General features: G+C 31.8%; 1 protein-coding gene and 1 long non-coding RNA gene across 10 annotated transcripts in view; one reads left to right on the top strand and one right to left on the bottom strand.

Moving 5' to 3' along the window:
- Positions 1-12,158, bottom strand: part of LOC105219818 (receptor-type guanylate cyclase gcy-8-like) — a 48,156-nt gene that overhangs the window by 28,101 nt on the left and 7,897 nt on the right. The window lies entirely within an intron of this gene.
- On the top strand, positions 3,679-7,183 carry LOC105219817 (uncharacterized). Its single transcript, XR_852225.3, has 3 exons — positions 3,679-4,957; positions 5,016-5,237; positions 5,348-7,183. It is a non-coding gene; the product is annotated as an uncharacterized LOC105219817 (long non-coding RNA).

The raw sequence follows: 12,158 nt of genomic DNA, 5'->3' as shown, positions 1-12,158 counted from the left end.
GAATTCGATGATACGAAATGTTCATGCAATCATTTAATTCACCTGAGGCTCTTTGACAAAATGCTTTCGCTATTTCGAGGGGGCAACTTTATATCGCTTTAAAACATCTTTAATTTATTTTTGTTAGTCTTGTCTCTAAAATACCCATTTATAACATAATTTAGTCCATCATAAGTAGTTATTTATCAAAACTTCCAAATGGTTTATTTCTTTTACATTTCCGCAACTCATTCCCCAAAGGATATATTTCGACCAAAATTTCCGATTTTGCGTATTCAATGATTTCGTAATTAGCGATATCTATTAGCCGCGGAATGTATTTTTTCGAATCGGTAAGTGGGTTAAATTTGATCGTAAATTTTATTTTCGATCCGGTTTCAATGATTCCAACGTAAAATTTGTCGATCGAATCAAACCATTTTTTTATCGAAATGCCATATTTCACTCGTCTCGTCATTCCGATAATTTATATATATATATATATTAATATATCCAACTCGTTTAGAATTAGTAAACAAAGCTATTATTTCTGTGCAACATGTTGCTAGAGTATAAAAAAGACATTTACATTATGACCTCGAAATCGTTCCGTTGCTGCACTTTTCATATTCATGCTACATTTATTATCGGAGTATTCACAACAACACGTTTTAATAGCGTCAGACATTTTCTGTAGATTACAGCGCGATTAGTAAAAATAGATACACACATACATGTGTATAAATACATGGTATTACAAATGCAAAACAACATTTTCATTGCTAAATATAACTGATAATAAATATGGCGGTAAATTCTAATAGACCTGCTATTTTTGTAACAGAGCGTCAATAAAACGAATTTTTGTTGTGTTTTCATTTCGTTATTTGAAACACCGAGCATATGCAAATTTTCAAGTCATTCGATCTTCATGAATTAATTTCGACAGAGATTCATTGTAGAGCTTGTTAATAATACTGTAAAGGAAGTCCTTCGGCAAATAGTGGGGAGAAATCCTTAAGAATCTAGGCGTGACCCAATAAAATTTTTATTTCATCTTGACTTCGTTTACTATTAGATATAATAAATAAATTCGCCTCAGCTAAGTCAGCTTTTTGGATTTAATACTCGTACACATAGAGAAGAAGAAGAGAAATTTAAGAGGGTTATACTTAAATTCATTCCCAATCTCGCAACAAGTTGCATGGAGAGAGTGAACAAAACTTTACATAACGGTTGTTTGTAAGTCATAAAACTAAGCGAGTGAGATATAAGGTTATATATTTAAAAAACCGTAAACTATTAAGGTTATATAAACCATACTTTCTGTAGTCACTTCCCTTACGTACCCCATTACACGCCATAACAATAGGTTAAATCGGATAATAACCACGCCCACCTCCCATACAAAGTTTATGTTGAAAACTACTAAAAGTGCGTTAAGTCACTAACGAAAAACGTCAGAAATACTCAATTTTTCTGAAGGAATGGCAGAAATAAGCTGCACTCAGACTTTTTTAAAATTGGAAAATGGGCGTGGTGTCGCCCACTTATGGGTCAAAAACCATATCTCAGAAACTACTTGACCAATTTCAATGAAATTCAGTACATAACATTTTATTGACATACTGATAACATGGATGAAAAATGGGAGAATTCGATTCACAACCACACCTACTTTCCACTTACTCTATTTTATTCCATCTGATTCGTTCATTCTATAATTATATTAGGGACCAATGAAGATAGGGAAATAAGACTTGACACAAATACGATACTATATTTTTCTCCATATAAAGCCACCAATCAACACAAACAATCACATAAAAAACAAGAGCTGTTACCTATCGCGAAAATTCGTCCTCAAAAAATTGCGGCTAGACGTGCCCGAGAGATTCTCTGTTTAATGAATGATGACGATGCTTTATGGATGAAAGAAGAAGATGTTGATACGAAAGATATTCCTGACATCCAAATTCAGAACGAAAATGAAGTGAAGTGATAATTAAGTATATATTATTTCTTGACTAGTCATTCGTTGTCTCTGTAACTTATTGATTTTATTAAAGATTATTCAATAAATATAAGAATAAATAGAATAACCTGTTTTTTTTTTATTTTATGATAAATCCATAAAATTTGAAAATGGGTGACGTCACGTAAGGGGTAGGGGTGAGTTCAAAATGTGACAACTTGTAACAAGGAGGGGGGGAGGGGTTAAAAAGTCCTTAAATTCGTGTGACGTAATTTATGGATGGCCCCTACTGTATTTGAGATGTTGCATCACTTATGGAAAAATTGGCGAAATCGGACAGAAACTTTTCACGGCCCCGGATATCGAAATTAAGAAATCAGTGTCTAAGGGTAATTTTTCAACGAAAAATCGGTAAATCTCTCAGATAATTTAATTTAATTCAGAGGGAATCTTTTTTTCTAATAGTGTGTTCAAAAATGGTTAAAACTGCGTCTTAACATCCCCTAACTCCCATATACCTAACTATAGGTTTTTCAAAAATACGGTGGGCTTTATTCTCCATATATCGGTTAATATGTGAGATATCTTAGCAAAATGAAATGAGCGTAAAGCTCAAGAAAATGAGTGAAATTGTTTCAGGAATTACCTCAGCCCTCGTGTACAATATATGATGGTTTTCGTTATTCTATTGAAATTTATGCCGAATATATGGGTCAAATTGAGTTATCTAAAAAAAAAAAATACATCAATAATTTGCGGGAGTATAAAATGTAGGGTTGCACCCAAACTTAGCCTTTTCTTACTTGTTTTATAAAAGAAATTATGATAATAGCGAGTAAAAGCACGTGCAGTGGTTATTTACCATAGGTAAATACTGTTATCCGATTATTTGCAAAGTCATTGTATTCCGGAATATATATGTATGTATGTATATCATTTAAAATCCACATTTTAGCAGTATATCAACCTATAAAATTATATTGTGAAAATAATAATTATGATCTATAATGACAAACATACGAACAGAGTATTACATGATCATCATTTCCTTATTTAACATATTTAATAATCGCATGTGTTTTTATGAGTTTTGTGACTCCACTCAGTTGACATTTGTGTACACTTTATGTGCATTCTCTCTGACGTTTTTGCTTTCTTAAGTGATTAGTTGCACTCATCAGCTTTCCGCTTTGTCAGCCAGATAAGGTGGGAAATATGTATGTATGGATGTAGAGAACGCAGTGAATTGTTATTTTTATTTCAATTAAAAATATTTTTTTACGATTTATTGTGTGAAAACTCGTTTGGAATAAAACTTTATCGCATTTCGCTTATCCAAAGTATTTATAATTTTCTTTTTTTTGTATTTTTTAGCAATTCTTCGTTGCCTTGAATAAGTTGATTTAAATTAAGTTGTTGTTGTTGTATAAGAAGGATCAACTAGAAGGTTGTCTTACTACTTTAATGAATTTACAAACTGTTTAATGCAATAAAAGAGCAAATACTCACCGTGGTCTTAATTCGTAAAGACAACCGCAAAACAAAACAGTCTTCACTCGTTATATGAGACAAAGATGAATGATCGATTTACTTTTAAGGTGTTAAATTAAAATGCTTTAAAAATTCTGGGCCTACATGTTGTACGGACAGTTGTGCTGTAATGACCTCAATGAGATTTCAGAAAACTACCTACATTATGATTATGATATATTATGTATGTATATATTATTCACTAAACAAATTATTCACTAAGACAAGGTCACGTGATGTTTTTGTTTACACTTTTGATAAGATCAATGACCCCTGCGATATTGTGAAATCAAGTCAAGGTCGTGTGATGTTTTCGTTTACATATTTCAGAAAGTTTATGATGTGATGTCATGATGAGGTCACGAAGGGTCAAGTGAGATCAACAACATGATACTAAACTTATAAGATGTGAGTTTTGATAGTTTAAAATCTTGTTTCATAGTACATTGCTTTAGTTCCAACACTCTACTTCTGAAATATTGACTTGTAGTATGAAGTCATATCAATAACTATATTTGTATTTTAAATATGATCGAATTTTACTTCAACTTAAATATTCTGAATATGTTACCTTTAGGTCGGCCACTTTTGCTTTAATTTTACAAAGTATATCTTTGAAAATTTTTGAAGTATTTCTGTTTATTTACACAGTGTTTCATTTGAAATCAATGTGACAGAGTGGAATGTAAGTATGTATTCGCTAAATAGCTCAAAAAAATATACCCACATTCCATGCTCGGTGGTTTTCCATGAAAAACTTAATTTTGTAATTTTAAATTTAGGAATGGCGCGATCACAACTCATAAAAGTTGCGCGCTCCTAACACGATTTTAATTACTCAGCATTTCGTTATGCGGCTAATGCTGTTACTCGCGTTAATTCAATTACACAAGTTGTCAGTCTATCATGTCATCCGTAAGCGATTTACCAATGGCAAAACGAACGCAGCACAAAAATAAAAGAAACAAATAAAATAAAAGACGTGAAAAAAATACATTTGGTCCCACTTGTTTAGCTTAGTGCTTCTATTAATTCTGAAATTTATGTTGACGTATTTATTTTTAGCGCATTTAGACATAGAATTGCTGACTCTTTGATTGTTTAATTTTTTTGTTAGAATTATGTTGATTTCAGTGTAGTTTTGTGTCCACACGATTTAAATTATAATGCGCTACAACATAAATTTATATGTATGAATTTACATATATAATGTAATATTTTATAAAAAACCTCACAGTAAATAAGCAAACGCTTTTCTTTGTGTTCATCTTTAATTTAAACCGAAATGACAAAAGCATTTTTGGGGCAAGTGTATCGAAATATTGTGTGGCTTTGTGTGGCACAATGGCTTTTTTCCATATAAAAGCCATAATTCCAGAGGCTCATAAATAAGAATCTTCGAACTAATTCTTATATGAAAACGCGAAAGATCAAAGCTGGATAGTTTCTGTTGAGGAACCACCGGTAATTTTGGTTAGTAACAAAAATTTAAAATGGTTTGTTCATAATCTTTCAATCAAGCCTTTCGCAGCAAATCGGACTGACGTTTGGAACGACTTGGCGCATTTTATTTTGAGATCTTAAATTGAAATCATACAAAATACAGCTTGTGCAAGAACTGATCTTGAATGCCTGAAATTGAAGATCGTGATCTCGGCGACATGACATCAATCAAGATTATCAGATAATTTAGGCCGGTCCTTTGACCGCCAAGATCATGTGATATCAGACCATTAGACTTTTTCCTGTGGGGGTATGTAAACCTCGAAATGGATCACACTTTATTTCTGAAATTTATTTTGCTAGCTTTCTAAATTCTTAAGAACATCGTTTTTTTAATAAAAAGTAATTATTATTTCATAGCGTCATCACAAGAGCCATAAAGTTCAAATTCTTCTGCCGAAGTGATGTAATATTTATTTGTTTCAATCACACGAGTTCTCCGCAGCAGGCTTAATAGCTTCTGGGTATCGCTGCTGCTAATAAAGATTTCAAAGCCCTTGATTTTGTGCAGTTGTTGGATTCTATTTTATTCATAGCAAACTAACTCTGCCTTAAAATAAAAATATAATAAATAAAATGAGATCGGAGACTGTTACTAAGATTAAGAGTGGTGTTTCTGCTTCGGAGTTAGTAAAAATAATTTTTTTATAATTTAATTAAAAAGTACGAAACGAAGTATTATATTGACAATTTAAAGATAAATGTGCGAAAAACGGTGATACGAAAAACCACAATGAATCTCGTTAATATTGAAGCAACATCGAATTAGCATATTGCAATAACAGTCAATGATCTTACATTGTTCAGGAGCATAAAAAAAACTTACATAAACACCTACGTTGTGCATAAAGTGGTCGACATTTCGAAACCAACAAAGCTAGTCCCACTCATTTGTCTTAGATTACATCATAAAGTCTTTACATTTTTGGTAAAATGTTTTGTGGACAGATAAGGCTGTATTTTAGTTCCAGAGCTCACTTAGTAGATGCTTTATATATTTACCGAGTGAGAAGAAAGGAACAGTTCATCCGCCAAACATAGTCGGAGATGACATAAAGAATTTTTGGAGAAGTTTTCATTTCTTGTCTTTTGGAGATGGAGATTTGGTACTAATATACCCCCTCATATTGTTATTATCTGTAAAAAATTACATTTTCATAGCTTTATTTTTGGCAAGGTTATAGCATCGGCTAACGCCATTTTGTGGGCATGGCAATTGTCCGATTTCGCCCATCTTCAATACCAACCCTCATTCGGTGCATCTCAAGTTTCATATACAAGTTGTCCATTCTCATGTTCACGTTGCTCAAGTTATCGCTTGCACGGACGAATGGGCAGACAGACAACAGAATTTCAACTCTACTCACCACCCTGATCACTTGGATATATATAACACAAACAACCGTTATATGAACAAAACTGTAATATTCTGTGCAACGAGGTGCCTAAGTATAAAAAGTAATAAAATACAGGAAGAAATGAAATATGTATTGGATCTATAGATTTTATCGTCGACGAATGACACAAGTTCAAATCTTTATTATGGATTGAATATGCAACTTTTATTTCTTTGCAAACCTGACCAATAACCTTGAATAAAAAATAACATGAAATGAGCTAAAACAAAAAAAATGTTTGCTTAATTAGTCCGACTTTGAAAAACACAAGCTAACCGCCAAAAGAAAGTAAAGCGAAAACAAAAGTTTGCAGAATGGAATGTTGTTTTGACATCAGCACTTGAAGAATTATGTGCCATTCTTTCATTGAACATAATTTGTGGCTGAGTTTTATGGCCTGTTTCAATTAAGATGAAAATTGCGTAACTGTTACACTCTCGCAACATGTTACATGAAGAAACTAATTGGGTTAGTTATGTCTCTCTAACCTTGAAGATGGTAAAATTTAACACACAGCTTACCCTCAATTAGAAGTAAGATATTTTCATACAATTATAAAATCGGTTCACATTCTCACCTAACCATCATTGAAGTCTTTTAGTTTACTTTACCGAGAAAATTTAAAATAACTTATGTAATTTTGAGAGTAAATAACTCTCAACAAACTCAGCGCTACTGAGATTACAAAAAATGGTATAAAATAATTTGTTAAATTAAAAAAAAAAACATAGGCATTAATTTTATTAGAGCCCCGTTTATCGATTAAGTCTCTCGTCAGAGGGTATAACTCTACCGTAGATTGGGGAAAAATTTAGCTAGAGTTCTAAAATAATCGTGACTCATACACATCTGTCATGGCTTTAACCATGTTTTGGGTAGTTAAGAATTGCAGTTATTCCTAAATACGTTTATAGGCAATAGAAACAGTTGTATATTTCCTACAGGGACTCATTAATAAATGCACATGGCGTACGCAGTGATAGATGTAAATATATTTCTTACGATTGCGTTTTACTTTCTTAAACCAGAACACACGTGCGTAGGTACGAGTGCACCAAACACGCGCATTTCTTGTGCCAAGAAGTCAATTGATGATCTTGGCAATGATTTTACCGACAGCTATTACGTAGTTGGGCATTTTATTTACGCAGTGACAAATGCCATGACGCACTCAATAAAATCTGCTTGGACCCACAAGGAAAGTTACTAGAAGCCGCGTAGGCCCTTGAACATTAATATATTCTAGGCAAAATAATATCCATATACACTAAAGTTCTTTAGGGGTTTTTAAAAGCCATATATTTCCTTAAACTATTTGGAATTTATACATATATGTATGTATATATGAATCAGGAATCCAACTAAATAATGCAATTATCTATCCATAAATATGTAGGCGCATTTGTAATTCGCCGGCTAATTACCTTGTATATGCAATTTGTTGGGTTGTTTACACAATTAGCAAATTTATTTCACTTTTCTTGTAAATACATACCCCACTATATTGAGATTATGGTAAGCGTTCTCACACAAACAATTTTATTCGACGCAAAAAAAGTATTTGTTTAAAGCATTTTCAATTAATTGCTAAAATATTGTGTAGTTCATTTAACAATTGCTTTATCATATGTATGTCCCACAGACTATCACGGTGAAGCGAACAAAAAGTCAGCTTGAATAACGTTCAAAATGCATTGAGAAGCTAAAAGGCTATTAAATAACACTCCCGTACGAAGAGCGGTGAGAAAACGTTGGGACGCTGGTTACTACGTTCTGAAAAATCAATCGAGCTTTGCAGACCTATATTTAAAGCACTCCCGCATTATTATCTGATAAGAGTCAATTGGCTCAACAAACTTATTGCCTTTAGTTTCGTCATTCACTAAATTGCCGATTGCACTAAAACTAACGGTAAGTCAATTATGCAGTTCAGATAATACCCAAGCCGATGCAGACTAATAACTGCAAATTCTATGGTTCGTTGGTTGGTTGAAATGGGAGGCAAGGAGCGCTTGACCACACTTAAGCCGTTATTAATCCCAATGTGTTTATTCCAAGACGTAGAAGGTATCACTCTAAACCAACTGGAGGCTGGACTTTCTCAAAGATAATGTTCTAGTGTCTCATCATCCTTTCATGCATGACCTATACTGCGCCTATTCTACTAACTAAACAAAGTTTTTACAGTTATCTTGCAGTTATCCCTTTAAGATACTACTTAACTTTTTCTTTCCTAGAAGTGCACCCCGGGTTGCAGGTATACCATGATCTCTAGCATCCATTGCTTTTAATAACTTTTAAGGGAGCTGAAGGGCTAGGGTAGTGTAAGGAAACTGCGTTCCGGTTTCAACCGAGTCCGCTTTTCATTTGCTTCTATAAATATATGAATGGGTACACATATTCTATAATTAATAGTAATGTTTGTACTAAATAAACAACGAATTAATAAATATTTATTTCACTTAGTTCATTACTAATTGCATATTACCCAACAGACCTGCCGCTATTAACCCGGCTGCATTAAGCTTAACGCATTCCATACGGAAGTGCGAAATTTTTGTATATGTAAACATTCTAAATTATTATACACATACATATGTATATATTTATATGCACTTAAACTGTTTTGAGTAACAATAAAGCAACAGAGATTTCCCTAAACTAAACCAAACACAAACACAAAAATTTTACAATTTGTTTTTTATGTTAAATGATGATATTAAAGTCTTGAATTTTCCCAAACACCATGTAATCTTAAGTTTGCTTAATAAAATCCTTTAGTTTAAACTGAAAAATTTAGTATATTTTAGACCATAGTACTAAATTGTTTGCTTGACAAAATAACTTAATTGTAAATATTTTTTATGTAGAAAATATTTAGTACTAATTTTTACCCTTAAATAATTATACCTCTGAAAATAGCATTAAATTTTGATCTGTAAAATTAAAATTCAAGAAAAAACAAAGAGCGAGATATGCATTATTTGTCAGGCAGCAATCCACACATACCTCATGAGCATTGCATCCCGAAAAATTACGGGTTGGTGCGGTCAATGGTAACTGAATATTTTTGGCCCGATTTGGATGATATGGATTGAACAACATGTGGACAAGCTTCACAGCGAATGTCACAATCGATTTATTGAAAACCAAGTCTGGTGAACGTGTTATCTCACGAAATAGCGATTTGACGCCGTTAGACTATTTCCTATGGGGCTACATCAAGTTTGAACTTCGTACGAATATCGAACGTGAAAATGTAGCAGTATCGGCCGATTTATGCTTGAAACCGTCGAAAATTGGGTTCAGCGCCTGGACTTCTGCAAGTGTGCCCGTGGTGACCAATAAAAAGAAATCGAATTCGTTACATAATTGCATCGAATGTATTTTCACAGGAATAAAGAATTTCATTGTCCTAAACCGTTTATGTTTTATTTAAAAAACTTTTAGCGCTCTTACTGAAAACCCCTTTAGTTATGCAATAAATTAAAAAAAAAAAAACGAAACGAAATAAAATAGGAAATGGTGCATACTATATACAAATAAATATTATATATACATACATATACATCTCTACACTTTTAAAAAATTTTATAAAATTTCCATACATTTTGCAATATTTTATTACGCAAATATATTTTTATATATCATACATATTTTTTTAAATTCGCATTTCCTTGCCTTAGGCAAAGAGTTGAATTTTCAAATAATTTTATCTAATGTTCAATGAAACTTAAAACAAAACGGCGCATTTTCTAAATATTTTTCAACAAAAAAAATATTAGTTGATATATATACATACGTATGTACCTACATACGAAGGTTGCTATGCATACTTTAGAGTTTTGAGAGATTTTAGTCTGCTGAAGTTTTCTACAAAAAGCTTGACAAAGTTGAATGTATTGAAAATTATTTCATAAAACAAATAAAAGACGCCAATGTGCCTGATTTCTTTGCTGGAACAGAAATATATAGAGCAACCCACGTACCAAGAATCAAATTGTGTTGCGTCAACGCGATATTAGACTAAACTAATCTTCAAAATACTTAATAAATGTATATGTAGTTTAGTTTATTTAATTATATGCAAATAAATTATGCTGATCATCCGGTCACCAATATATGTAAGCATATACATACATATGTACACGAAACAAATTGATTTTGTCAAAAATGCCAAAGCATTTTTCTCACAATGGAGAAGTAAAGCGCCAAAATATTTGGATATACATACATATTTGTATATACATATATATATATGTATACACGTACATAGTATGTAATGCGTGCGCAAATTGTTGCTACTTTTGACGCCTTCCGATTATACGAAAATATGTATACATATATATATATGTCACACTTAAGTATAAAATAGTAAAGAATATATACTTAATTTCAGCAACGCAAGAATATGTATATATACATAAATATTGAGTTCATATATAAAATGAAATCATATAATAATTGTACAATTTTATTATAAAAATTAAATACTTAAATGAAAATATTGTCATTTGTTATTATATATCTAATAGGATTTAATTTTTTATTTAAAAATTATAAATTTTTCCATGCATATAATAGAATCTGAATATTGCACTCTTCGTTGAGCTTCTTCGTAAGAGCCCTGGCCGAAGTTTTTCAATTTGGATCAAGTTTTCGAGTCATTAAGCGATGTACACGTCCAGTAAATTATAATTTAATGCCTCTTTCTCGCTTTGGTTCTAGTATTTCTTTGTTTTCTGATCTATTCTACATTTTATACACTCTTTAGAGGGTTACAGAAAATATTTCTGATAGCTCTCAAGGGGTTTTGCCAAATTGGTGATTATAGTAAATTATAGTAATTGTACTACTTCAAAATATAACCCTTTGTCCGACATTTTAAAAAGGCAATATTGGATATTTTAGATATGGAAAAGCAAAAATGAATCACCAACTAGTTGACAAATTCATTGTAAGTATCAATCAATAGGTAACCCTAAAGTACGGTTAATTATGTAACACATGCTAAAGAAATAAAAAACGAAATGTGTAAAGAGCTTCTTGACACTGACAAAATTGAAAGACAAAAAGAAAAGAATTTGTTGTGTTTGGTTTGTTTTTGCATTACTTTTGTATTCTCAATAAAATCAATTCTCTTTAAATACTGTACATCATCCCTGTTTCCAAAAAATGTTAAACTGAATTCTGGAGTAATATTTCTCAACTAAGAAGTCTAAAACTGGATATATTTTCATTATTAGTATTTATTAATTTTCAATGACAGTTACATAAATAAATACAACTAACTTTTCTCGGACAAACAACATTACATCTTAATAAAGTTAGTAATTAAATATTGATAGGTAGTGCATGACTTTATAGTGTTGCGTTTTAAATTACAGTCTCCGTCATATCGACTAATGTAAAACCACCAGTTACATTAATTATTGATATGAATAGCTTTTAAAAAAACAATCATATGCCTATCGGAAGAGGTGAATTAAATTAATTCGTCGGCATACATTAAGGTGAGCACCAAACGAAAAATTCGTTCGATTGTGTCAGTCTCGCTACGATGTTTCAATCATATGTACCACTTCGGTAGACAGCTAAAGCCGTTAAAAAGATGCGACAGTTGAACACATGTTTGTCAAATTATTACACCTACATGCTGGAAACTAATTTAATCACAGACTAAAGTGCGTCAAAAACGCATAAACAAAGAGTTTAAATGTAAATTAGTTTCGACGCCTTTAGTTGGTATTATGAAACTTGAAATTTTGCAAACA

The sequence above is a fragment of the Zeugodacus cucurbitae genome, chromosome 3 (assembly GCF_028554725.1).
Source record: "Zeugodacus cucurbitae isolate PBARC_wt_2022May chromosome 3, idZeuCucr1.2, whole genome shotgun sequence".
Taxonomy (NCBI): Eukaryota; Metazoa; Arthropoda; class Insecta; order Diptera; family Tephritidae; genus Zeugodacus; species Zeugodacus cucurbitae.
This window is presented reverse-complemented; position numbering and strand designations above follow the sequence as displayed.